The sequence below is a fragment of the Phacochoerus africanus genome, chromosome 8 (genome assembly GCF_016906955.1).
Source record: "Phacochoerus africanus isolate WHEZ1 chromosome 8, ROS_Pafr_v1, whole genome shotgun sequence".
NCBI classification, from domain to species: Eukaryota; Metazoa; Chordata; class Mammalia; order Artiodactyla; family Suidae; genus Phacochoerus; species Phacochoerus africanus.
In genome coordinates, this window is record NC_062551.1 from 94,319,565 (window position 1) to 94,346,801 (window position 27,237).

A 27,237-nucleotide genomic window follows, 5' to 3' on the forward strand; every position below is an offset into this window, starting at 1 on the left:
ACTGTATTGGATTCTTTTTTTTTTTTTTGTCTTTTTGCCGATTCCCGCAGCATATGGAGGTTCCCAGCCTAGGGGTTGAATCGGAGCTGTAGCCTCCAGCCTACACCAGAGCCACAGCAATGCAGGATCCGAGCCGCGTCTGCAACCTACACCACAGCTCACGGCAACGCTGGATCCTTAACCCACTGAGCAAGGCCAGGGATTGAACCCGCAACTTCATGGTTCCTAGTCGGATTCGTTAACCACTTCGCCACGACGGGAACTTCTGTATTGGATTCTTACCAGGCTGAGTCACAACAGGAACTCCAAATCTATATAAATAGTAAGAGAGAACAGTGATTAAGAGCACAAGCATTCCCAGTGTTCATAGCAGCACTATTTACAATAATTCCCCAGACATGGAAACAACCTAAATGTCCATCAACAGATCAATGGATAAAGAAGATGTGGTACATGTATACAACGGAATATTACTCAGCTATTAAAAAAAAGTGAAATAAGGCCATTTGTAGCAACACGGATGGACTTAGAGATTATCATACTAATTGAAGTACGTGAGGAAGAGAAAAATATCCTATATCACTTATTTTCGGAATCTAAAATATGGTACAAATGAACTTATTTACAAAGCAGCAACAAACTCACAGACATAGAAAACAACCTCATGGTGGAGTTCCTGTCATGGTGCAGTGATTAACGAATCCGACCAGGAACCATGAGGTTGCAGGTTCGATCCCCGGCCTCATGGGCTGGCGGCTACAGCTCCGATTAGACTTCTAGCCTGGGAACCTCCATATGTCAAGGGAGCGGCTCAAGAAAACACAAAAAGACAAAGGAAAAAAAAAAAAGAAAACAAACTCATGGTTACGAAAGGGGAAGCAGGGGAGGGATAAATTAGGAGTTTGGGATTAGCAGATATACATCACCATACATAAAGTAGAGGAGTTCCCGTCATGGTGCAGCGGAAATAAATCCAGCTAGGAACCATGAGGTTGCGGGTTCCATCCCCGGCCCCTCACTCAGTGGGTTAAGGATCCGGCGTTGCCATGAGCAGTGGTGTGGGGTCCCAGACGTGGCTCAGATCTAGTGTTGCTGTGGCTCTGCCGTAGGCCTGCAGCTCCGATTTGACCCCTCACCTGGGAACCTCCATATGCCATGAGTGTGGCCCTAAAAAGAAAAAAAAATAATAATAATGTACTATATAGTACAGGGAATTAACAGAGAACTATATTCAATACCCTGTAATAAACCATAATGGAAAAGAATAAAATTAAAATTTAAAAAAGAGCTCAGGTGCTAATGTAAGACACCTGGGTTCAGCTCTGACTTCTCTACTTACCAACCAGGTGACTCTAGATGAATTATTTTACCTCTCTATAGCTCAGTTTCCTTATCTGTAAAAATAGGATAAGTCAATAAAAGTATAGCAAGTAGTTCACATCTGTGCCATAGTTAAAAGACACAATCAATGTGATTTTTGAATCCTGGTTCTATTACCTATTAGCTGTAAAGTCTTGGACAAGTTGCTTAACTTCTCTGTGCCTTAATCTCATCTATTAATGGGGCTGAAGACCATAATTGTATCTACCTCACAGAATTATTATAAGGATCAAATGAGCTAATATACCTAAATGACTTAAATGAGTGAGTACCTGGTAACACAGTCAGAACTGTGTACCCATGAGCTATTATTATTACTTTTTATTTACACTATTTCATACTATTTAATATATTTAAAAATATTAGCTATTATTATAAATATACATTGTACTGTTATTTTTACTTAAGATTTTACTCTCAATATTCTGCAACTTCAGTTTTTTACTTAATGTGTCTCGCATTTCTGGAGGTATTTTCACAGTAATGTTTAACAATGCGTCTTGCTCTTTTTGAACCACTGTGCCACTGGCTCACTGCACTGAACCTTAAGAAGGAAGGACCCAGGAAGTTCCCATGTGGTGCAGTGGGTTAAGGATCTGGTGTTGCCGCAGCTGTGGTCCTGGAACTTCCACAATCCATGGGCAAGGCCAAAAAAAAAAGAGGGAAATACCATCTCATTTAACTCTTCCCCTGTTGGTGAGCACTTAGGTTGTGCCTGATTTTTGTTTTTATAAACCATGTTACAACCATCATCCTTGCTCTTGATTACTCATGTGAGTATTTCTCTGGGCTAGATAACTACAGGTGGCATGGGGGTGGGGAGGGGGTTTTAGGGTATGTGCATTTTGATATTTGATGGATGCTGCTAACTGGCTGTCCAAAGAAACTCAACCAACTCATGTTACCACCAACAGTGCATAAGAGCACTTTTTTCTTCATCCCTTCCTACTACAAGATATGTTTCCCATATTTATAATTTTCTCACTTCTTCATCCCTTCCTACTACTAGATATCTATCAGTCTAAAGGGGGAAAAGAAGTTTCATTTTGCTGACCTCTTTCTCATGAGGTGGAGTATCTTTGCATATGTTTATAGCCGTTTGTATTTCTCTTCCGTGATCTGCCTGTTTACAGCTTTGGTCTGATTTTCTGTTGGGTTATTTGTCCCTTTTTTGTATTGATTTTTACAGCTTGCTGATCGATTGGATGTGGGGGATGTAGAAGTCCAGAGAATTAAAAGTCACACCTGGTCTTAGGCTTGGGCCAACCTGGAGACCATCAGGCCAGTCACTGGCACAGGAGCACCAAGCGGACGGTGCCCACATGGGGCTGTTGGGTACACAGCTGGATAGAGGCTGAAGCTCCAGCCTCCAGGCTGCTGCCATATCCCCTCTCCCCTCACATTCATGAGGGCTTGGCTCTAAGTGGGATGCTGGGTTTGGAGGGTCCCAGACCACCAGCATCAGTGACCATCATTCACGAAGAGCCAATAGCCACTGAGCACCCACCATATGCCAGACACTGGCCCAGGCAGTGGGGACGCAGCAGTGAACAGACAAGAACGCTGCTCTTGGTGAGTTTATATTTTAATAAGAAGAGACCGAGAATCAAAGTAAGCCATAAATGAACAAGACAATTTCAGATAATAAGTGCTGTACAGGCAATAGATCAGTAATATGATAGAGAGTACAGAAGCGGAGAGCCTTTGGCTGGGTGGCCAGAGGAAGTCTTTCAGAGGAGGTAACAACTGAGTCTAGATCTATGCAGTGAAAAGGAGCCATGCCAAGAAGGGCGTTCCATGACTGGCCAATGGGGACTGGCTGCTTAGCACAGGGAACCCTACCCAATACTTTTCCCATGGATAATTTCCATGGGGAAAGAATCTGAAAAAGAATGCATGTGTGTACACGTGTTGCTTTTTTTTTTTTTAGGGCCATATCCACAGTATACAGACGTTCCTAGGTTAGGGGTTAAGTTGGAGCTGCAGCTGCCAACCAACACCACAGCCACGCCAGATCCAAGCTACATCTGTGACCTACACTGCAGCTGCCAGGTCACCACCTCTTTTTAAGGCCTGGTCTCCCTGCTCCCATATTGCCTGGGAGCACACCAATAGCTTTTCAATGGACTTACCTTTTTGCTTGCAGCAGCCAGAGTTTCTTTCTGTTGCTCACCATCAGGAACCCTGACTAATACATAAAGTATTTAAGGTCATGGGGCTGGTTGAGACCATTCAGGGCAACAGTATAGAAAAAGAAGGATGGAGAGGGGAATGAGTTCTCTAATAGATGAGCTGTATTGGGAACACAGACTTGGAGATAGCTACAGACTGAACTGTGTCCTGTCCCAAGAGATTCATGTCAAAACCCTACTCCCCAGTATGACAGTAGCTAAGACAGGGCCTCGGGGAGGTACCTGGATTTAGATGAGGTCATGAGGATGATGCCCTTACAATGAGATCAGTGCCCTTATAAGAAGAGACACCAGACATTGCTTCTTCTCTTTCCCTCCATGTGCACACACTAAGGAAGGGCCGTGATGAAGACATAGCAAGGTGGCCATCCAGAGCTGCCGTCGTGGCTCAGCGGAAATAAATCCGACTAGAAAGCATGATGTTGCAGGTTTGATCCCTGGCTTCAGTCGGTGGGTTAAGGATCTGGTGTTGCCATGAGCCGTGGTGTAGGTTGAAGATGCAGCTGGGATCCTGCATTGCTGTGGCTGTGGTGTAGGCCGGCAGCTGTAGCTCTGATTGGATCCCTAGCCTGGGAACTTCCGTATGCCTCGGGTGTGGCCCTAATTAAAAAAAAAAGAAAGAAGGTGGCTATCCACCACCCAAAGAGAGGCCTCCCCAGACACCTGTCCTGCTGGCACCTACATCTTGGACGTTCCGGCCCCCAGAACGATGAAAAATAACTCCCTATTGTTTAAGCCACCCAGTCTATGGTATTTTGTTGTGAAAGCCCAAGCTGCTTAAGACAGAAACCAAAACCTCCAGGGCAGCGACAGCTCCCAGCAGGGAAGCAATTACTGATCTCTTGGATAATTAGCTCAACCTGAAGCATTTTCTCCCAAGAGCTGGGATAGTTCTCCAGAATATGGTGTAAAATAGGACCTCCTAAGTGGGAATCCCGGTGTGGTCAGAGATGGGATGTTTCCTTTAAGAGCAGAATTGGAGTTGGGGGATGAGAACAGACAAAAAGGTTTGTAACCAGCAGGACTGCACCAAAGACTGAGCCCTGGGAAGTGATCTGTCACAGCACAGAAGACAGAGGCAAAGTTCCAATGAGGAAGAGGTTAAAAAAAAAAAAAGGTAGGGGAGATGAACGCAGCCAGAAGGAAGGAGGAGCCCCTGGGACCCCAAACAAAGCAAATTTCCCCGCATTTCCCTGGTACAGCAAGAGCTGCATGGAAATCAGATAGCCACAAAGTGGGACCACTCACAGCACTATGGGGCTGAACCAGTAAGGTGGCATTGATCCCAGAGAAGGCTCCCTACCACCTCCATCACCCCCAAGTCCTCACTGCTGCCCCTGGGCCCCAATCCTCGCCATCCCAGCAGGAACAGTGGCCACAGGGGTGGGGGCGACAGCAGGGAATGGAAGTGAAGATTCAGATGGCGGGGCCAGGGTCACTATGGCCTGGGTTGGAGCCTGCTCTGAACCCTGCGGGAGCACCTTGGGGCTGGGGACTGGCAGGAATGAGCAGCACTGTAGGGAGATGGGTAAGGGTTCCCACCTCATGAGTATCTGTAAGTGGGAGGCATAAAATCTGAAGGTTCCCAGGCCTGGAGTCTTCAAACTTTACTGCGCATCCATATCACCCAAGAAGCAGATTCCCTGGAATCTGTATTTCTCGTATGTCCCCTCCCCCTCCCACTTTCAGGTGATTGAGCAATTCCACCTTTTGCCAAAACCTTCTAAAGGAGCCTGCTTATCTCATATTCCACCTTTAGCAGGATTTGCCAAATTGAAATGCATCATTTTAAACTGGCCCTGCTTGTTTAAGAGAGAGAGACAGACGGGAAGGGAGGGAGAGAAAACAGAAAAAGAATGAAAAGAAAAAACTTCAAAAAATTTTTCAAGTCCAACTGCAGCTCCAGTGACTCTAACCTTTAACCCCCAAAAAGCCCCAGCGTAGCTTTCAAGTGTCAATCCAAGTGCTGAGCCTGAATTATCTAACCTTCAGCTTTAAAGAGCCACGGCAAAAAGGTCAGAAGGAAAACGGCAGTACGTTTGCAAGAAGTCTCTCAGCTTCAGATACTTGAGAGTTAGACGACTCTCAGAGAGGGTCACAGCCAAGGGAAGCCGCCCATTTCAAATGAAAGTTCCTCAGCTGAACAAGACAAGCCTTTGGAATAGCTTATCTGCAACTTAATATGATCCCTTATTGTTTAAATAATTAGAAGGTGTCTCTGGAAAACACAGAACCAATCCTTCACGCCTCTGCTTCAAACCTTTTGAAAGCCCCCCAATGCCTAGAAAACTTTCCCCCCAAGCTGTGACACACAAGAAGGGATGTTAGGTCAACAAAGGGCTCCTTGCAGTGAATAAGTTTGTAAAACACTGGGGTCAACCAAAGTAAACAGGTTTTGCTCCTGCAGGACTTATCAGAGCCCTTATTATGCTCACATGTACTGGTCTTTGCCTGAACTACAATATCGCAGCATCTCCGTACCTGAATTGACCACCATGGAATCCCAGTCTCAACCTCAGGTCTGTGGGTCCATGAACACCTTCCAGACGTACAGCAAACCCCTAAGTCTGGATTCCACACCTGGCGCCAACCCATAATTCCAGCCTCACCACCTTCCTTTCACACACAGGCACCCTCACCTGAAATCCTAACCCCACCAGCCACTTGACCTTCACGAAGCACTTGGAACATGTTCATGCCGTGCTCAGGCTGCTCTCACTGCCAAGAAAGCGTTTCCTCCTCCTCCGTGCCCTCACACTTCCACTTGTGTTTTCATTCCTTGCCCAAACACAGGGCCTCCATGAACCTTCACCGGCTCCCCCTGTAAAAGTTAACTGCTTCCCGCTCAGGGTTCTATCACAGGGCTGATCGACCTGCGCTGTGATTAGCCAGAGCCTCTCTGTTATTAATTGAGAGCTGAGAGTGTGAGCCGACTCCGGAAATGTGTGTTGGCAATGATAATAGCTTCTGTCTGTTGGCACTTCGAAGGCCAGGCATTATTGTACACTCGTGACACGCATTAACACATGTAATCCCCACCACCTCACTCGCTGAGGAAGTACAGTTATCAGCAATTATCGTTATCCCTATCTTATAGATGAGGAAGCCAAGACTCTGAAGTTACCCTACCCAAAGTCACATGACCTCTGAGAGGCAGGGCTCAACGCTATGCTCTCAGACACTTTATCATTTAAGAGCACTAGGGGCAAGCCTGATTCCAGGGCTGGCTGATTCCGAAGCTGCACGATGTCACCAAGCACTCAGCTTCTGTACATCTCTCCACTGTGCAGCCTCCGTGAATCAGCACTGCCCTCAGGCTGGCTCCCCTCCTGGTGCTGAGATGGTGGCAACAATTCCAGGCATCACATCCAGCTCAACACTGTCCAGAGGAAGAAAGGGAACAGGGAACGTAGAGGAGAGGCTCAGAGCACTGTCTCTCTCGAGTCAAACACCTTTACTTCCTAGGCGAATGACCTCTTGGTCATCTCTTTATCTTCTCAAAAATCTTTTCCCATCTTGAAAGGAAGATACAGCCAGGATGGAATGGGCTGTCTTGGAAGGTACCCCCCATCTTCTCTCTTTCACCTCAATTTTTTGCCTATTTCATCCTTCCACCTCTTCTTTGTCCAACACACACCAATTTTTTCTTTAGGAAAGAGCTTCAACCTCACCTCTTCCAGGAAGCCTTCCCTGATGGCAGCCCCTAGGCTGGGTTCCATGCCCCCGGTGGGTGCCTCCCAGTACTCTGTACTTGCCCCATTGTTGTACTCACCCCACGACACTGTAATTACTGGTTTCACTGTCTTCCACACTAGACCATGAGGTGAGAGAAGGAGGAAGCATGAATCCTGTCACCATCCCCAATAACTGATCCAATACCTGACACAAGCAAGGAGTTTAAAAAATAGCTGCTGAAACTATTGCTTTTGGAATGCATTAGCAATGAGATCCTGCTGTGTAGCACTGAGCACTATATCTAGTCACGTATGATGGAGCATGAAAATGGGAGAAAAAAGAATGTATACATGTATATGTAACTAGATCACCATGCTGTACAGGAGAAAAAAATGTATTGGGGAAATAACAGTAAAAAATAAATTAATTCATTTTAAAAATAGCTGCTGAACAGAAAACCATAAACAAAATGAAAAGATAATCTACAAATTGGGAGAAAATATCTGCAAATGATGCAACCAATGAGGGCTTAACTTCCAAAATATACAAACAACGCATACAGCTCAATATAAAAAATACAAACAACCCCACCAAAAAATGGACAGAAGACCTAAATAGACACTTCTCCAAAGAAGACATATAGATGTCCAACAGGCACATGAAAAGATGTTCAACATTGCTAATTATTAGAGAAATTCAAATCAAAACTACTATGAGGTGCCACATCACACCAGTCAGCATGGCCAACATCAAAAAATCTACAAATGATAAATGCTGAGGGTGTGAAGAAAAGGAAACCTCCTACACTGGGGTGGGAATGTAAATTGGTACAACCACTATGGAAAACAGTATCATGGTTCCTTAAAAAACTGAAAAAAGAGTTACCATATGATCCAGCAATCCCACTCCTAGGCATATAGCCAGAAAAGATAAAAACTAATTCAAAAATTACATGCACTGCAATGTTCACTGCAGTGCTATTTAAAATAGCATAGACATGGAAGCAATCTAAGTGTCCTTTAACAGATGAATAGATAAAGAAGATGTGGTATATATAATGGAACATTAGTCAGCCATCAAAAAGAATGAAATAATGCCATTTGCGGCAACATGAATGGACTTAGAAAATATCATACTAAGTGAATTAAGTCAAACAAAGGAAAACAAATATCATATGATATCATTTATATGTGAAATCTAAAATATGACACAAATGAACTTATTTATAAAGCAGAAACCGACTCACAGACATAGAAAACAAACTTATGGTTACCAAAGGGGAAGCAGAGGAGGGATAAATTAGGAGTTTGGGATTAGCAGATACACACTATCATATATAAAATAGATAAAAAGGAGTTCCCATTGTGGCTCAGTGGTAATGAACCTGACTAGTATCCATGAAGATGCGGGTTCGGTCCCTATCCTCGCTCAGTGGGTTAAAGATCCAGCATTGCCAGGAGCTGTGGTGTAGGTCACAGATGCAGCTGGGATCCCATGTTGCTGTGGCTGTTGTGCAGACTGGCAGCTGTAGCTCCAATTCAAGCCTTACTTGGGAACTTCCATATGCCACAGGTGCGGCTATAAACAAAGAAAAAAAAGTAGCTGCTGGATGTGCAAGCAGAAGACAGAAGGTCCTTTAACTGAGATGCTGGAGCATGGGCTTGGTGGTCCAGTTAGATCATCCTCGGGCCTCAAGACGGCAATTCTCAGGCTCACCAGCTTGTCCTTGTTCAAGGGCTTGTCCTTGGGTCCACTTGCAAAAACAAGGCAAACCACGTGCAAGAAAAATGTCTCCTTAGGTTCCCCTCCACGATGTGGGATAAGCTTCCCCAAAATATAGTGAGGAGTCATGGAGCAAAGCACAGAACCTTGGATCACACAAACCCCAGAGGCTTAATTCCTGACACCTTCACTTCTTGGACATGGTCTAGGGCAGGTCTCTTTACTTCTCTGGGCTTGATATTCTTCATCTATAAAATGGGATTCAAAAAGAATACTTCTTCCAAAGGCAGCTATAAAGATGAAATGAGCCAAATTTTTTGTCTGTCTTTTTAGGGTTGCACCCACAGCATATGGAGGTTCCTAGGCTAGGGGTCAAATGGAAGCTGTAGCCACCAGCCTACGCCACAGCCTCAGCAATGCCAGACCCGCACCTCATCTGTGACCTACACCACGGCTCACGGCAATGCCATGATCCTTAACCCCCTGAGTAAGGTCAGGAATTGAACCTGCCTCCTCATGGATACGAGTCAGATTCGTTTCCACTGAGCCATGATGGGAACTCCAAAATGAGCCAAATTCTATAGCGAGCTGGGCACACAGTCAACCCCTAGTCAACGCTGGCTCCTCTGAGCAGTGTGTACATTCACCATGACAAAGCCATGCAGTACTGGTGGCCTATTTTATAACCACATCTCAGGGCTTAGTCTCTGGAGCCCCAAAGAGACCTGCCATGGGGATGGCATGATGGGTTAAGGGTGGAAGGTTTACTGGCTGAGCACGCTACTGTCCCTCAACAAGGATGAACTCATGAAGCTGGGGATGAGGTCACCGACAGCAGCTGAAAAATACAGGCCCATGGGCAGGCTGAAGCCAGGCTCTCTGAGTAATAACAGCTAATTGTACATTGAGTTGGGGAAGTGTTTTAGGAATAGAACACTCATCAATTTTTCCTCTGGGACAGTTTTAGGAATCCCTGGCAGAATAAGTTGCTCAAAAGCTCGCCGGGATGTTGAAAGCGAGCTAGATGAAGAGTCAGGACACTTCAAATCTTTTTTTTAAATTGAAGTATAGTTGAGTTACAATGTTGTGTTCATTTCTGCTGCACAGCAAAGTGATTCATATATATATATATATATATAACTTTTTAAATATTATTTTCCATGATGGTTTATCACAGGATATTGAATATAGTTCCCTGTGCTATGTAGTAGGACCTTGGTCCATGGATGTTGGTCCACACCATATATAATAGTTACAGAGTTCCTGTCGTGGCTCAGTGGTTAATGAATCCAACTAGCAACTATGAGGTTGCGGGTTCGGTCCCTGCCCTTGCTCAGTGGGTTAAGGATCCAGTGTTGCAGTGAGCTGTGGTGTAGGTTGCAGGTGCGGCTCGGATCCTGCATTGCTGTGGCTCTGGCGTAGGCTGGCAGCTCCAGCTCTGATTAGACCCCTAGCCTGGGAACCTCCATATGCCACAGGAGCAGCCTTAGAAAAAAGGCAAAAAGACAAAAACAAAAACAAAAATAGTTAGCATTGGCTAATCTCAAGCTCCCACTCCATCCCTCCCCCAACCCCCTCCCCCGTGACACCCACAGGTGCGTTCTCAGCAGGACACTTCAGTTCTCACCAGTAGCTTGTTCCTGGACTTCAAGCAGATCCCTGCCCTGCCCTGGCCTCAGTTAGCCTCAGCGACTTCAGAAGTGCCTCTGAATTCTATGGCAGGTCTTATAGCATGGCAGCTAAGATGGCAGTCTTTACTGGGTTCGAATTCCAACTCTTCCACTTAGAAACTATGACCCTTCGCCAGTCACCCAAGCCCTCTACGCAAATCTCCAACTTGTCTCATGAGAATTAGGGGATTAAAATTGTACTGGCTTCACAGGCTCTACCTATCTCTATCTCCTCCAGCTCTTATGAGGATTAAAGGAGGCAATTACATAAAGCTCTCAGCCAGTCCCCACACAGGAGCACTCAGGAAGTGGTACTGTTATGATGATTTCAAGGCAATAATCCTCCTGGCCCTTTTGATGACAGTGAAACCCAAGAAAACCTCACACAGATCGTGCATCTGATGGGGATGCATAAAACCCCTGAGAAGAGGGACGTCACAGCCCAGAGGACAGTGAGAGATTCTCCCAGGGCTTTGTAGCTTTCTGCTTCATTCAGCCGCAAAGTCCCTTTGAACCAGTCAAGCACCTTATCAAAGTCTTTAGCTCTGAGCCTTAATCAAGTTCAGTATCAGGTGCATTTGGCTGCTTGACTCATGCCTTCTAGTCCCAGGAGAACTCACTCCACCTCAAAAAGACAAAAAAGTGTGTCTCAGGGGTCCTCCTCTTGACCCTCTTCTCTGCCCAGTCCCCTTGATCTCCCTCAGGAGCCCACCCTCTCCCTGGGTTGAAGAACCCCTGTCTGTGCTGACCCACCCCGGCCCTGACTTCCAGCCGGATAATAAGCTGCTTACCTGACCTTTCCACTCAGATGAACTGTTCATAGAACCTGTGCGAGATGAAAACACAGGTAACATTTCCTTAGGCAAACATTATTAGGAATTTCAAGACGGCGACAGCAGAGCACTAAACGGAGCACAGAACCCTTCAGAGCACAGGGCGAACCCCCAGAGCACACACCCCCAAAGCCTTGACTGCAGACATTTCTAACTCAGCATATCCAAGATTCAGCCCATCACTTCTCTCCCATCTCAGTGGGCTCCTCCTCCTAAGTTCCTCGTCTCAGAGACCAGTGCTCCGTCCACCCAGTCATTCAAGGTAGACTGTAGCCCTTTGCCCCATCCCATGACCCAGGCCTAGTAAATCCACTCCCCAGAGGCCTCTACCATCCCTCTCTGCCTCTCCTTTCTCTCTGTTGCTCCCTTCACCCTGGCCAGGGTCATCACTACGACAGCCTTCTAACCACACCCCTGCCTCCTGTCTTCCTCCTCTCCAAACCATTCTGCAGATCAATGAAGAGTGACCTTTTTTTTTTTTTTTTTTGCTTTTTAGGGCCGCACCCATGACATATGGAGGTTCTCAGGCCAGGGGTCTAATTGGAGCTACAGCCACCAGCCTATGCCACAGCAATGCCAGATCCAAACCACATCTCTGACCTACACCACAGCTCACGGCAACACCGGATCCTTAACCCACTGAGCGAGGCCAGGGATTGAACACTCAACCTCATGGTTCCTAGCCAAATTCGTTTCGCTACACCACGATGGGAACTCCAAGAGTGACTTTCTTAAAGTGCAAAACCGCAGCATACCTTGGTGGCTCAGCAGGTTAAGGGTCTGGCGTTGTTACTGCAGTGGCGATCATTGCAGTGGTAAAGGTTGCTTGATCCCTGGCCTGTGCACTTCCACATGCCGTGGGTATGGTTAAAAAAAAAAAAAAAAAAGTGCAAAACCTCACCATCAAGTCCAGACTCTTCAATATGACGATAAGGCCCAAGTGATGTGACTGCCAATTCCTTCCCCAGTTTACAAGGCCACCCCCCTGAACTTTGTTCAGATCCTCCCCATGCATCATTCTCATTGCTTGAAACACCCTTGCTGTTGCCTAACCCCCTCACCCTTTCATTAGGGTTCTTCTGGAAAGCTTCCTTGACCCCCAAAGGTCCAGGAGCCACCTCTCTCCCAGGCACCCTCAGCCTTGCCCTTTCTCCAGTACAGTCACGAAGTGGTACAGATCCTGTTTGCTGGTCCAGCCCTCAATAAGTGGTAAACCATTGAGGATGTCTTTCTGCTGCCACTGCATTCCTGGGACTGGCAGAGTGTTTGGCTCTTCGAGGCCATTGTAGCTCTGCGGAGGGGCAGGTTCTAAGTAGGAAGACAGAGGATGGTGACGTTCCAAGCGATGAACCAAAAAGGAACAGATCCTCCAACGATCTCCATCCTAATGCACCTGCTTCCAAGTCCCTCCAGAAAAGGTATGAGAGACACCGACTGCACAAACTGCAGGACACACAGGTACATTTAACTCGGGGCTGGGGAGGCAAGGGTGGGAGGGACAGTCATACACATTTCCTCTCCCATACCCAGCCCCACCCATCCTACTCTCATTCTGAACCTTTGGGGCTGGACAGCTAGGGCCATCTGCAACAACACTTATTCGCCCTAGGGGTAGGCGAAGATGCCGTACTGTCTTGCGTCCTAGTGTCTCCTACCCCTGGAGGAGAGGCAAACATTTGTACTCCCTATGACTTCATTTTCTGGTATCCGGATCATTTAAAAAACTTGAAAAAGAACAGGATGTCTTTCTGTTACCCGCATACCTAATTATCAAGAATACTGAAACTGTTTATATCATTTTAGGGGAATAAGATAAGAAAACATCTTAAGAGGAAACATGACCCATCCTTTAAAAGATGGACATCATATGCGGGAAAACATTCTGAACGAGATCAATATAAACAGGGTTCACTGTATTTTAAACAGCAGGATTTAAGTAGGCTTTTATTCATAACAGGATGGACAGTCCCTTAAATCATGCTGAAGCATCAGGGGGACAAAAGGAGAGCGAGGAGTAAGTGATGGTCCAGAAAGCCTATCTGCCGGATCCTAAATGAAGCAAAATTAAAATGCATTTTTCCAGAAAGCCAAACAAATTATAAGTAGAAACAATTAGGTGATGACAATGCCTCTAGTAAAAAGTATATATATATATATTTGTTTTCCTATTTATAATAGAGCTAGAAGAAGGTGTCAGAGTCCTCCAGTTGTATGTGGGCTGGTTTGAAGTGGGGCTTTGATTTAGGATAAAAATATTCAGAGAAGAAATGTGGTGGGGGGTGGGGGGGCAGGGACTTTGGTCTAGAAAGAACTGTAAGGCACGCTTAGGATTACCCAGCTAGTTAGTTCCAGATTTTGACCACAAAACCACAAGGTAAAAAACAGTTCACCCTGAGAAAGCTGGGGTTCTGAATTGTGAAGGAATTCTTCTCATGTCTAAAAATGCAAAGATTATTTAAGGAGCAATTGTTACAAGCTATGTCATCTAAGGACACTCTCAGAAACATGTTTATTTCTTGGGGGGAAAAGAAAAAAGGGTTCTCCTGCTTTAATCTGGACTGTGGAGCCCAAGTTTACCAAGGAATGCTCAGTACCGTTTTTTAGGGCTTCTGGTTAAAGATGCCATTTTGATTTTAATGGGAAAATCAGTTAAATCTGCAACCCGAGCAAGCTTCTACCTCCTCTCCTGCATCTATCCAGAGAACAAACCAGAGAAAGATCAGCATCCCGGGAAGTAGTCAACAGACGTGGATATTTCTAATTTACCGATAGAAAACTCTCTAGTTAAAAAACAGGCTGGCTAGTAATCTATTTAAAACCGCGGCTGACATGATAAATGAAACAGAATAAATGTATACAGCAGAGTGAGCCTCCTCGGGAACACGGGGGGACCGGAGTGCTTCTGCTGACAGCGACTTTCCCGTCAGTGGCCTGTCTCTCTTGGAGGCAGCTGTCAATCACGGGCCAGCCCGCGCTCCCGGGGGAGTTCATTGTGCCCGCAGACAGTTGTGGAATAACTGCTCCTAGGCGTCGGAGCAGCAGATGGAGTGTATCTGTCAATCATTGTCACTAATTATTAACTTCTGTCACTCAGAGCAAGGCAACATCTCGGCGCCTGATCCGCTGTGATTTGATCTGCCACGCCACCTCGGAGACAGACAGAGCAACCCTTCATTCCGGTCACACTCCCAGCACTTTGCTGGGTCAGCCGCGGTGACTCAGTGTTCGCGCTCGAGACCGGCTGCCACACGTGGATGCGCACGCGCACGCGCACTGGGTGGAGGGGGGGCTTCGAGAGGCACAGCCACGGTGAGGGGCCTCCTCCAGGGGCCCAGGCCGGGGGCGCTCCTGCTCATTAATTATTGAGGCAGGATGGTTTTATCTTGGCCGCTGGCAGAACCAGGGCCAAAGTGTAAGAGAAGACCAATTTGGAGGGTTTTCTTCTCTTCACACCACCCTGGGACCAGCGATTATCAGTCAAGTTCATATTGATTATATTCCTATGATCTTTCCTCAACCCTCTGATTTTGGAGCTGGAGATGTCAGCCTGAATAATTAATTAAGGCGTCTGCAGCAGGCTTTGCAAACAGGAGCTGCAACCTAAGGGGATATTTGCTGCCTTGGGTTCAGAGAGCGTCTTCGTGACAAGAGTAGGAAGAAGGCTTTGAGATCTTCCAGGCAATCTCCCCCAGAGTGGGACATGACTTGCCCAAGGTCACACAGCCCACTGCACTGGCACCCCCAAGGAGAATTCTCACCCGTGAGCTCAGGCATTCCTGGATGCCACACCAGCTGCCCTCCACCAGGCAGTTAGAGAAGATGGACAAGGCTCCCTTGGAGAGGCTGAATCAGCATGGTGGCATCCAGTTATGCTCTGGAGTCCAACTGCTGGGCGACCCTGGATAAGTCACTGTACCTCTCTGAGCCATGATTTCCTCATCTGCAAAACAAGGATAATTCAAGACCCTTCCTCAAAGGCATGTGCCGCAAGATTTAAGTGAGAATATTCCAGGTGAAAGTACCCAGCATAGTGCCTGCCTGGCCCATTTGAAGCTCTCAATAAATAATTGTATACACCAGACAAGGGTAGGGGGCTGATCTGATCTCCAAAAGTAAAAAACTGGGTTTTAAGAACCATTGAGAGATGCTCATCAATTATTATTTTTTTAAGTGCCAGTGACTAGATTGACATTAGCCAGCCTCTAAGTCTAACAAACCTAGTTGTATTTCCCATAACTAGGTCCTTAAGGGCCTGCTTTGGTGGATTGACAAGGAATTGTGGTAAGCATATCAATCATTTGTGTGTAAACAGTAATGCACACTTGGCTGGGTCTCTTCAAAATCAGTTGTCCTCTTAGGTAACTAAAGCACTCCCCCTCACTTGGTTGCCATACCTATTTGCTTTCACAAACTCTTTCTCCAAGGAAGCTGCTCTGGGGAGTTCTAGCCCAACCTTGATTAGAAACCAAACCAAATTCCAAATTCTCAAATCATAAAATCTGACTGCATTTGCAAAACACCCTACTGCTTACACCACCTGCCAAGGATGCTCTAGGCCACCCAGGATGAAAAGCCAGCACCTCTCCCAAGCTCCAAGGATCCCTCTGGACCCACTGTTCCAGTTACAATGGCTGTGCAACAAATGATCCCGAAACGAAGAGACATAACACATTCATTTATTAGGTATGTGGGTCCTGCCAGTCAGGAATTTGGGCAGGGTACGGCAGGGATGGGATGTCTCTGCTCCACGATATCTGGAGCCCCACTAGATGCTAAACCAGTAGAGGCTTCTCAAGCATCTTTTCTCCATGTGGCCTCTTTACACGCTCTCTCCAGTATATAAGCTTGAAGGTAGTCAGATGGTTCCCATGGCAGCCCAGGGCTCCCAAGGGCATGGAGAGGTCAGGGAGGGGAGAGGAGGGAAGGATAGCAGAGGGGACAGGGAAGAGAGGCCACCTATCACCTTCTGTAATCTAACCTCCAAAGTCACACAGCTTAACTTCCTCCTCAATCTCTTGGTCAAGACAGTTACAAAGGTCCATCCAGGTTCAAGGAGAGGATCAACCACACATTGTTAAGAAGCGCGAGAGCGGTTTGTATTTTAGTGGAGAACACACACTTTAGGTTGGAAATGGCAATCTGCCACTCCCTCCCTGTGCACGGTCCTGGAGGCTGGAAGTCAGAATGACACCATCTCCTGGCTCCGCTCTGGGAGAGAGTGTGAAACCTGGGACCTCATACGAAGGTCACCCATAGACCCTCTGGACCTCTGAGTGGGGAGGGGTCTCGAGGGTGCAACCTGGACATCACGCCCAGCCTCTGCACACAGTGGGTTCCATCACCACCAGTTTCTTAGCATGAGCGCTGCCTCCAATGCCTGGAATGTGCCATTCTCCTATTTCATTTCCTCTGCTGAGAACCCTCAGGTCACTTGGCAGAGTCACATGGCAGGGTCCCTCTTGACTCTAGCCCGTGGCTCAGTAGAGCCCACCTTCATTTGTTTTTTCCTCTCCAGGCTTCCTGTACATGGGTTCCTTTCTGCTCTCTGCCAATAAACAGCCAGCCTTCTACGCACGGTTCTGGATGTTAACTAAACTTACTTTGGCAACTGTTTCACAATATATACAAATATCGGATCATTATGTTGAAATTACTATGTTTCATGTCAGTTATACTTCATTTTAAATTTTTTTTGTTAAGAACTGGTAAGCCTTGCTGCCTAAACAACATCAAATTCTGTGGGCTTTCCAGATTTATGCCCCACGTATAATCAAGCCCTCCAGCTTGGGTAACTAGACCCAGGCCTCACGCAGCCACTGTCCAATAGAACTTTCTAGAAATGTTCTGCTTTATCCAGTTCAGTAGCTATCAGCCACACGTGGCTACTGAGCACTGAACATGTGGCCAGTGGAACCAAGGAACTAAATCATAATTTTTACTTTGTTTAACTCACTTCACCTTAAATTTTTTTGTGTCTTATTTATTTATTTATTTACTTTTAGAGCCGCACCTGAGGCATATGGAAGGTCCCAGGCTAGGGGCTGAATCGGAACTGCAGCTGCCAGCCTAGGCCACAGCCACAGCAACAGAGGATCTTGAGCCACGTCTGCAGCCTACGCACAGCTCACAGCAATGCCAGATCCTTAACCCACTCATCGAGGCCAGAGATCGAACCGGAGTCCTCATGGATACTAGTCCGGTCCATTACCACTGAGCCACAAGGGGAACTCCAACTTAAATTTAAATAGCCACATGTGGCTAGTTGCTACCGCATTTGGACAGCACAGATTCTATTCTGGAGCCTCAGGGCAGGTCTTAATTCTAAGACAGAGCAGAGATCTGAGGCTCAAGGACAACCCTACAGAAGACAGGCTCACCTCTGTGTCTCCGGACCCCCAGGTCCTGACTAGCTTGGAGCATCATTTAAAGAAGAGGAAAGAAGAAATTACAAAAGGTGAGCTCAGAACCCTTCTCTACTGATTGCTCTATTCAATCCAGGCTTTTCTGAAAAATTATATTCAGACCGCTTCTCTTGCTAAATATTAGAAGGCCAAGGAGCTGGAATTCAGCATCAGAAAACCCAACAGGCTTCTGCCTTGAGCACCCTCTCCATCATCCAGGCACCTGCCCAGAAAGCAGAAAACATCTCAGGCCAATTTTTTTTGTCTTTTAATTCTGAAAGAGCAGAATGTCGGAGCCACCCAGCAGTGCCGAAAGGGTATGCAGAGAGCGCTACAGAAGGAATCCGAAAACACCAGAGCCGGCCATCAGCTTAATCTGGGGCTGACAGGGGCTTCAAGCAGAACTAATGGCTCAGTTATAGACCTCATTAGCGGGTGGGATTTTTACCCTTTTCCTTACTGTGGTTGCGGGTTTTTTCCTCCCCCCTCTGCTATTGAGCGGAAGGAATTTTGTAACAATGTTAAATTATTTGCCATTTCCGAGAGGGGGGAAAAATCAATTAGAAAGGAGTCAGGGAGAGGGTAAAAATGAATTTCTTCATCACTGGTGCTCATCACTGAAGATAGTATTTTCCCCTGTGGGATGACTGCAAAGAAAAACCGTCCTTCAAGGGGATTCGATAAATAAAAGGTTCTCTCTAGGGGCAGAGATGAATGAGGAGGATGGGAATAACATATACACACTACTGTATATAAAATAGATAACTAACAAGGACCCACTGTATAGCACAGGGAAATCTACTCAATATTCCATAATAACCTATATGGGAAAAAAGAATGGATATACGTATATGTATAACTGATTCACTCTGCTGCACACCAGAAACTAATACAGCATGTAAGTCAACTATAGTCCAATAAAACAATTTTTTAAAAGTTCTCTCTAGGTGGTGATTAACGTTGCCATCTCCCCACCTCTTTCCTGCAAAAGAGACCTGGAATTCTTCAGTCCAATCTCCAGCTTGGTGTAGCCTCGTCACCGTCCCAGCTTGGGGCACTGGGCAAAGGAGATTTTATGTGGAACCAGCTGTGTCGTGCTCACTATGGGCAAATGCATACCCCTTACAAAACAGAAATGCATTTTGTCCCTCCTGCAGACCCTTCTGGAAAAAGCCTGGCTGCCCTTCCTTCTGATGAGTCTCTCTCCAGCAAAGGGGGAAAGGAGCTCCCCAGCCCGCAGCAACCTTGTCCTGCTCTGCACCCAGTCCTTTACCAGAATCCTCCAGCTCTGCAGGCGAGCCTCTATCTGTGCTCTCATAACCTCTGACAACTCAAATTGCTAACGATATTTCCGTTTGGAGAAACTTTTATAAAATATTACAATCAATTCAATTGCATTAACACACTTGAACCTCTGAGTTCACCACAATGGAAAACACAATACTTCTCTATTACATCAAGTGTCTGGTCAGATATATATCACACAAAACTGAAACCAGAGGCACTGGGGAGGGCCCTGTTTATCCCAACTTAGCAAAAGGAATTATCTGACAGTTGGAAATGAAAAACTACTAATAAACATTACGGTTTATTGAAAAGTTTAAACAATAAGATTAAGGAAACTTCTGCAATATTAAGAAATGTATATTATCCTACTTTACCTTGCTTGGGGAATTCCTCAAGGATTTATTATTCTGTTATACCACCAAAAAGCCTGTGTTATGTTAAGGGATTCTGCCTTCCTGCCTACATTCTGTATGAATCTAAAATTAAGAGGCAATCTTTCTTCAGCACATTGTACTTCTCTAAATTAGGTTTGGTTTCCAGTGCAGAATTTGGAAGTCGGTGTTTTTTCTCCAGGTACCATTGGCCCCTCATAATAAATGCTCTAGAGAAAAGAGTCCCCTTTTCTCTAGTGCTGTTGTAGTTCGTGCTGAAATGTGTACATATAAGGCTGGCGAGGATGCTGGGGTGGGAAGCTGACCTCCAGAGTCCAGGGCCCAGGGTTCAGAGCAATGGAGGGGAGTCAGGGGCTGCTGCACAAGATGGTCTAGCCTTTGACAAGCCAGGAACAAAGAGGTTTGGGGGTGTTTTCAAGCTCCCCAAAAGCAGCCTCCAAAAGCCTCAGAGATCATAGGTTGAGTGGCTTAACCCCTTAGCAATGTTCTGCTGCCTGGACCACCTGCCCCCTGCTTCCACAGCTCAACTCTCAGTGGGTCTCCACTTGGCCCCCAGTGGCAGATGGGTTCTCTCTCCAGGCAGGAGAGATTTCAGGAGAATCAGGTTAGAGTGTTGCTCTCAGGATCTAAAGATCTAGGTGAAAAAAGAACCAAAGCGCTTGACCAGCCATTCAATGACCGCTCAAGGTTCAGATTCCTCCGCTATAAATGAGGGTGTTGATAATGTCAGGCAGATGTAACCCCAGCTTGGGGAGTGTACATAGGGGCTAGGATGTGGTCACACACTTGTGGTCTAGAATCTGCTACCCCGCAATGTCTTTGTTCCGCCCTATATCACCCCAGATGCAAAGTTCAGCCCCTTGACTCGTGTCCACCAGAAATCCATTCACTCTGAGCCTTTAGTGAGTTACAGTAGAATCAATAAAGAAGGGAGTGGCAGAGCTGCTATTGTGGCTGAGCAGGTTAAGAACCCAACATAGTGTCAGTGAGGACGAGGGTTTGATCCCTGGCCTCACTCTATGGGTTAAGGATGCACCATTGCCAAAAACTGTGGTGTAGGTCACAGATGCCGCTGGGATGCAGCGTTTCTGTGGCTGTGGCTTAGGCCTCAGCTGCAGCTCCAATGTGACCCTAGCCTGGGAACTTCCATGTGCCACAGGTGTGGGCCTAAAAAGACAGGGGGGGAGGCAGTGACAAGGGGAGTGGGGAGGAGGCAAGGGGAGAGAGAGGGGGCTGCATCATATGGTACAAAGCCCACTGCCGCCACCCCACCCTTAATGCCACTTCACTGATAATCCCACAGCCTATAAGTAGCGATAAGCATTCCACCACCCCAGTGATTGCGTTCATCCACTCTGTTCAGGTATTTGGAAATGTCCCCAAATGCATTTTAATCTCCATCTGCCGTTATAGGGAAAGTCCCCCCCTGAAAAAAATTATTATTACATCTTGTACTTCTAGAACATAACATTTAACCATCAAACCTCAAAACAGGCTTCTACTTCAAAACTCCAAATCTTTCCTCTCGGAAATTTTTGCATCATGAACTGTGAGCTAAACACTGAAAAATGTAGCAGTTTGCACTGGTATTCAATTGCATTTTTTTTTCAGCGCAAGAAAATTAACACTCAAATCTGACTCTCCTGGGGGGCCACAGAAAGTGGCAAGGCAGCTCCATTTCTTGTCCAAGGAAGGTCATTTTGCCAAATGGACATCTCAGTGTGCTCCCATATCTAATTCACGGAATTTGGCAAGAGTAGCCAATGAAAACAAATATAACAGAAACCACCCAAACACACAACCATGCCCACTCCTAGTGACACTGCCACAAGCTACAGCATGAGTCATGGATGAGGCTCAGATCTGGTGTTGCCACGGCTGTGGTGTAGGGTACAGCTACAGCTCAGATTCGACTTCTGGCCTGGGAACCTCCATATGCCACAGGTGCAGCAGTAAAAAGAAAAAAATTAAAATTAGAAACAATCATTCCAAACAAAGGAGAAAAAAAAAAAAAGGATATTATAGCAACAGCCAGGAAACTAGCCTGCTCCAAAGTACTCATCAATTACCCTGCATCAAGGAAAAATAGAACAAGAGAAGGGAGTAGGTGATGGAGATGTCATTCCTGGTACCCAGTCTCCATGGGTTTGAGTGAGTGCAGCTGGATCCATCTAGGAGATGGCTTCTGTCATCAACCCAGCTGAAAGTCCAGGGAAACTTGGATAGGCTTTTATCACATCCTTACACTGTGTCTAGGAGAAAAAAAAAAAAAACACTGCCACAAATTTTGTGAATTAGCAGAGAAATGCAACAGTTTGACGGATGCAACTGAACTAAGGCGTTGGAACCAGCTTTGCTGTAATGTCTCTCACAAGCTTATGGTGTACCGGGACCTCTGCTAGTATCTTTACCTGTCACTGCATCTTCTCACTACCCTGGGATGCAGATACCATTATTGTCCCTGTTTTATAGGTGATGATCTAAAAGCCTTCTTTATCTCTGTGCTCTGACTCAGTCATTTGCACCTGAGCCTCAGTCGCCCTATGCCACTAGCAAGTGGCACAGCTGGAATTTGACACCACTGGGTTTCACGAGACACACTGCCTCCGTATATTGTGACTACAGGCAAAGTAATGAAAGCAAATGTCCCCAAAATGACTTTCAAATAAATGTTCATAACACCTTTATTCATATTAGCCTGAAACTGGAAAGGATCTGGGTATTCATCAACAGGATAATAGGTAAGCCAACTGTAGTATATTCATATAATGAACATCTTAGTCTGCTCGGGTTGCCATAACAAAGTAACATAGACTGGGTGGCTTAAACAATTGAAATCTATTTTCTCACAGTTCTGAGGCTGAAAAGTCCCAAATGAAGGTGCCAGTATGGTCCGGTTCTGGTGAAGGCTGTCTCCTTGGGTTGCAGGTGGCCACCTTCTCTCTGGGTCCACACATGGAGGAGAGAGAGAGGGCTCCCCAGTATCTCTTCTTATAAGGGCACTAATCCCACTAGACCAGGGCTCCACACTGATGGCCTATCTAACCCTAATTGCCTCCCAAAGGCCCCATCTCCAAATAATCCCACTGGGGGTTCAGGCTTTAACATATGAATGGGAGGTGGGCACACAACATTCAGTTCATAACAATGAAACAAGACTCAGCAATTAAAAGGACTGCCAACATCTGCAGCAACAAAGATGAATCTCAAAGACAACGTGATCTGTGAGAGAAGATTTACACAAGAGTATGAATCATTTTACAAGCAGTTCTGGAATAGGTCAAACTAATCTTGGTAGGAAAAAAAAAAAAATCACAGCCGTTGGAGTTCCCATTGTGGCTCAGCGGTTAATGAATCCGACTAGGAACCATGAGGTTGCAGGTTTGATCCCTGGGCTTGCTCAGTGGGTTAAGGATCCGGCATTGCCATGAGCTGTGGTGTAGGTCACAGACGTGGCTGGGATCCCACATTGCTGTGGCTCTGGTGTAGGCCAGCGGCTACAGCTCTGATTAGACCCCTAGCCTGGGAACCTCCATATGCTGTGGGAGCAGCCCAAGAAATGGTAAAAGGACAAAAAAAAAAAAAAAAATCACAGCCGTGATTGTCAGAGGTAGAGGGATGGGAATTGAGCTAGGGATGGATACAATAGAACTTTCTGGAATTATAGTACTATCCTTTTTTTTTTTTTTTTTTTGCTTTTTAGGGCCGCACCCACCACATATGGACATCCCCAGGCTAGGGGTCCAATCGGAGCTGTAGCTGCCGGCCTATGCCACAGCCACAGCAACACCAGATCCGAGCCACGTCTGTGACCTACACCACAGCTCATGGCAACGCCAGATCCTTAACCCACTGAGCGAGGCCAGGGATCAAACCCACAACCTCATGGTTCTTGGTCGAATTCGTTTCCACCGAGCCATGACAGGAACTCCCAGGTTTGTTTTGTTTTGTTTTTGTTTTTTGTTTTCTATCCTCTATCTTGTTAGGAGTTTGAGTTATGCAGGTGTATGAATTCATCTAAACTCACAAAACGGTAAAACTAGGATCTGTGCATTGAATTGTATATAAATTTTACCTCCCCCCAAAAAGGAACCATATCAAATATTGTATTCTAATGATATGCATGCGGAAATTTTTTTAAGTGTACCAATGTCTTGAACTCACTTTGAAATGCATCCAAAAAAATCAGATGGATTGATGGATGGATGAAGGAAAGGTTAAATGGATAAATATGTAATACAAACAAGTGTAATAAATCATTAATTGTAGCAACTAGATGCTGGGTATGTGAATGTTTTGCTATATACAATTCTTTCCACTTTTCTACGTGTTTGAAATTTTTCATAATGAAATGATAGAGGAGTTCCTGCTGTGGCTCAGAGAGTTAAGAACACGGCTAATATCCATGAAGATGCGGGTTTCCTGACCTCAATGCGTTAAGGATCCAGTGTTGCCATCAGCTGTGGCGTAGGTCTCAGATGAGGCTCAGATCTGGCGTTGCTGTGGCTGCAACCTAGGCCAGCTGCTCTAGCTCCAATTTGACCCCTTGCCCAGGAACTTCCACATGCCGCAGGTGCAGCCTTAAAAATAATAATAATAATAATAAAATGTTAGAGGAAAAAGCCAGCTTCAGATTTAACAGCATAAATATTAGAAGCATTTCCATTCAATTCAGAAATAAGTCAAGTGTACGCACTATCGCCAGTATTAACTTAATTTCTTTCTGAAAGTACCAGCAAGGTGGCACACTCAACCGCCATCAAGGGGCCATGCAGGTAATGTTTTAAAAAGGAAAGAATATTAGGTTTAAAAAACAGGGACTGGGGTTCCCTGGTGGCCTAGCGGGTTAAGGATCCATGCTATCACTGCTATGGCTGGGGTCACTGCTGTGGTGTGGGTTCCATCTCTGGCCTGGGAATTTCTGCATGCCATGGGCACAGCAGAAAAAAAAAAAAGAGAGAGACTGTTTAAACTCGGAGTCCTGACCCATCTTAGGGCAGCAGTTCCTGTGTTCCAGTGCATTTTCTCCTACAGGAATACCAGCCCAGTGTGGTCTCATTACCTAAAATTTCACATGAAGCTGGAATTCTAGTTTTGTGCTGTGTGAAAACTCTCATTTTTTTTTAAAGATGGTTTAATTGTTTTACAAATACGGAAAATACACCTGGCCCTAGAGCACTTGGCTAACAACTTCCAGACTGGCAAGTAGTTAATAAAAAGGTAAAATGGCAACGTCACTTATAAGCGGAATCTAAACAACAGTACAAGTGAATGTATATGCAAAACAGAAACAGACTCACAGACACAGAAAACAGACTAGTGGGAGTTCCCATCTTGGCCCAGTGGCTAATGAACCTGACTAGTATTCATGAGGACACAGATTTGATCCCTGACCTCGCTCAGTGCCTTAAAGATCTGGTGTTGCCTGAGCTGTGGTGTAGGTCACAGACGCGGCTCAGATCCAGCACTGTTGTGGCTGTGGCGTTGGCTGGCAGCTGTAGCTCTAGTTTGACCCCTAGCCTGGGAACTTCCATATGCCACAGGTGTGGCCCTAAAAAGAAAAAAAAAAAAAAACTAGTGGCTACCAAAAGGGAGAGAGTGGCAAAATAGGGATATGGGATTAAGAGATACAAACTGCTATGTAAAAATAGATAAGCAATAAGATACATCGTATAGCACAGGGAATTATAGCCATTACTTCGTAATTTTTAATGGAGTACAGTCTGTAAAAATGCTGAATCACTATGCTACACACCTGAAACTAATATAATATTGTAAATCAACTATACCTCAACAAAAAAAAAACTTTAATGAAAATTTTAAAGGAAATGTAAATCCAAGGTAATCAACTGAAATTCTATTAGAAAATCTAAGCATTTCAGTAAGATGACTGACTACAGATGTAATATATAAACATTGATAGCTTTATATAAATCACGAGCCATTAGAAAACATACAGGAAGGAAAAAAATCATTCACAACAGCAATAAAAAAAAGACACCCAACAAAAAAATGCACTGGATCTATGAGACTAAAGCTTTAAAACTCTACTGAAGGTGTATCAGCCAGTACAGGCTAAATGATGTTGCAGAAACAACCAGCACCAAAGTCTCAGTGGCTAAACGCAATACGAGCCTCTTTTTTCTCACAGGAAATCAGTCGTGCTTCTGGGCAAGGGTTCAAAGCAGCCATCCTCCTGTGTATTCCAGCAATAGGCTTGCTTTAATCCTGCAACACTTCATGATTCCATGATCAATAAAGCAAAGGAAGAAAACATAGAGAATCATGCATATTATAGTTCCAAAGTATCATATGTCACTTCTACTCATATTTCACTGGCCAGAACCAGTTTTTTAGCCCTGCCATCTCTGAAAAGCTGCAAAATGTAGAAGAACAAATGAAATACTTGCTGAGCATTTGCTATTTCTGTCCCACCATATAGAAAGTCAAATTATGATCTCAATATAACAGACAAAAAAGATATCAATTCTTCCTAATTTATGCCATACATGTAATGTAATCCCAGTTAAAATACCAAAAGAATGTTTCTTGGAACAAGACAAGTAAATCTTAAGTTTATATGTAAAAATAAACATATAAGTATAGCCAGAAAAATTCTGGGGGAAGAAAAAGAGTAATGGTATGAGGACTGGCCCTACTACACATTAAAACATATAACAAAGCATCAGTAATTAAAACAATTTGGTAGTAAACCATCAACAGACAAACTAATCAGTAGAAAGAACAGAAGATCTAGAAATAGATACGAATATATTTCAGGATTTGGTATACAATAAAGATAGCATTTCAAAACAAGGGGGACATTTTTGATTATTTAATAAACAGTGTTGAGGAGTTCCCATTGTGGCTTATCGGGTTAAGAATCCAACCAGTATCCATGAGGATGCAGATTTGATCCCTGGCCTCAGCTCAATGGGTTAAAGGATCCGGCGTTGCCGGGAGCTGTGGTGTACATCGCGAAGATGAGGCTCGGATCTGGCCATGGTGTGGCTATGGTGTAAACTGGAAAATACAGCTCCAACTGGACCCCTAGCCTGGGAAGTTCCATATGCTGTAGGTGCGGCTGTAAAAAATAAAAATAAAAAAAATGGTGACAGAACAAAAACAAAACACAAATGACTTTTAAAGTTTTGAAAAGATGTTCTACCTCAGTCATTAAAACAATGAATTATTGTTTTTTTTTTATCTAGCAGATTGACAAAGATAAAAAAATGTAACAATACCTAGTAGAGGCAAAGATATGAAGATGCCAGCATGCTCGTGTAGGAGTATAAATTAGTGCAACTTCTTCGAAGGACAAATTGCCAATAAGTTTCACATTTTTAACCTGCATATTCTTTGAGCCACCAATTTTAACCTGTAAGAATTTTTCTTACAGGTGTACTGTTGTATTTGCAGTGGAAATGAATCCGACTAGGAACCATGAGGTTATGGGTTTGGTCCCTGGCCTCGCTCAGTGGATTAAGGATCCAGTGTTGCCGTGAGCTGTGGCGCAGGTCGCAGTCGTGGCTCAGATCTGGTGTTGCTGTGGCTATGGCGTAAGCCAGCACCTATAGCTCCAGTTTGACCCCTAGCCTGGGATCCTCCATGTGCTGCGGATGCAGCCCTAAGAAGCAAAACAAAACAAAAAGCAAAACGAAACAAAAAAGCAAATGCCCAAGGTG